Below are 2,166 nucleotides of genomic sequence, written 5' to 3'. Positions count from 1 at the left end.
TCTTGGCATATAATTGTTCACAGTAATTTCTTACAATCATTTGCATTTCTGTGGTATTGGTTGTTACTGCTCCTCTTTCATTTCTGATTATATTTATTTGGGTCCTCTCTCTTTTTTTCTGGATGAGTCTGTTTAAAGGCTTGTTGATTTTGTTTATGTTTTAAAATAACCAACTCCTGGATTCATTGATCCTTTGGATTGTTCTTTTAGTCTGTGTCATTTAGTTCTTCTCCAGTCTTGGTTATTTCCTTCACTTTACTCACCCTGGGCTTTATTTATTGTTTGTTTGTTTGTTTCTCTAGTTCTTGTAGATGTAGAGTTAGGTTGTTTATGTGAAATGTTTGTCCTTTTTAGGTAGGCCTATATCACTATGAACTTCCCTTTCAGGACTACCTTTGCTGTGTCCCATAAGTTTTGGGTTGTTGTGTGTTCATTTTCATTTGTTTCCAGATACTGTGTGTGTTGTTTAATTTTTTTTTTACATTTTTTATTGTTTTTCAAGTATAGCTGTCTCCATTTCCCCCCAACATGCAAAAATATGGAACATTTGATGAATTTGCCTGCCATCCTTGTGCAGGGGCCATGCTAATCTTCTCTGTATTGTTCCAGTTTTAGTATATGTACTGCCAAAGCTAGCACTGTTTCCAGATACTTTTTGATTTCTTTCTTGATCTCATTGTTAACACTTTTATCATTCAATAACATATTACTAAGTCTCCATGTACTTGAATGTCTTTGAGTTTGGAAATCTGTCTTTAAATAGAATATTTAGATAACTTATATTCAATGTAATTATTGCTAATAATTTTGCTCACTATTTTTCTACTTCTTTTTTCATCTTTTCTGAAATTCTACTGGAACACGTGATATTTTTTATGATTCCAGTTTTATCACTAGTTTATTAGTTATATCTCTTTTTAAATTTTTATGTGGTTGACTCAGGGTTTAAAAATGTATACATGTAATTAATCCCAGTTTTATTTTAAATAACATATTACTTCTCATGTAGTATAAGAATCCATGAAAATATACAATTGCTTCCCATTTTTGCACTGCCATCATACTTTTTATATATACTATTACTTTTGTGTAAACAGTCAAATATATTTTAACCTAATCAGAAATAAGAAAAATATACTCTGTATTTACTTTCACTTAACAAATTCTATAGCTCGCCAATTTTTTAGTGTCAATCCCAATTGACTGTACGATTATTACATTCCTTCTTCTTGAAGAGTTTTCTTTAATATCTATTGTGATGAGAGTCTGCTGATAATAAATTCTTTTAGTTTTTGTTTGTCTGAAAAAATATTTCTCCTTATTTTGAAGGCCATGTTTTATAGTATAAAATTCTGGGTTAATCATTTTGTTTTTGTTTTGTTTTGAGTACTATTAAGATGCCACTGTATTTCTTTGTAGCTTGGATAATGTCTGACAAGTCTGCTATAAATTTTATATTTTTTTTTCTCTCAAGGGACTATTTTTTTTTTCCTGTCCAGCTGCCTTCCAAATTTTCTCTTATCTTTTTTTCCCAGGAGTTTTACTATCGATGTATTTTTGTATGTTTGTGTATGTGTTTAACTACTTGAGATTTTCTAAGGTTATTAGATATCTGGTTTGAGGTCTCCTTTTTATTAATTTTATTGGAATAGACTCATAGATACAGAGAAAATATTGGCATCTGTCAGAGGAGAGAAATGTTGGGGAACTGGGTGAAAAAAACTGAAGGGATTAAGCAAAGAAAAATATGGACACAGACACTATTGTGATTATCAGAGGGAAAGGGTGGCAGGGGTAGGTAGAAAAGTGTAAGGGGGGTATAAATGGTAATGGACGAAGGTCTCATTTTTTAAAAAAATTGTCATTCTTTTTTAAAAATATACTTCACTTTTTCTTTTGTGATTCCAATTGAAATAAATTAGACCTTCAGAAAATTTCCTACAGTTTTTGGTACTCTGTATTTTCCTTCCCCAACTCTCTTTTTCTATTGCTGCTTTAGCTTTCATAGTTGCAATTGACCAGAGATCCTAGAGGCTTCCTTTAGTCCCACCCACCCCGGGAGAACACCAAATTTCACCTGACAACTTCTCCTGCCAGGACATCCTGGCAACTAGTGTTTTAGTCCTGTCTCCCCACTGACCAACTCCTGCACCTGGACCTCACTTT

General features: G+C 32.3%; 1 non-coding gene across 1 annotated transcript; it reads right to left on the bottom strand.

Moving 5' to 3' along the window:
- Positions 1-532: 532 nt before the first annotated feature.
- LOC114505793 lies at positions 533-639 on the bottom strand. Its single transcript, XR_003685265.1, has one exon. It is a non-coding gene; the product is annotated as a U6 spliceosomal RNA (small nuclear RNA).
- Between the last annotated feature and the right edge of the window lie 1,527 nt (positions 640-2,166).

This window comes from Phyllostomus discolor, chromosome X, assembly GCF_004126475.2.
Source record: "Phyllostomus discolor isolate MPI-MPIP mPhyDis1 chromosome X, mPhyDis1.pri.v3, whole genome shotgun sequence".
NCBI classification, from domain to species: domain Eukaryota; kingdom Metazoa; phylum Chordata; class Mammalia; order Chiroptera; family Phyllostomidae; genus Phyllostomus; species Phyllostomus discolor.
Note: the sequence above shows the minus strand (reverse complement) of the source record. Positions and strands in the feature narration are given on the sequence as shown.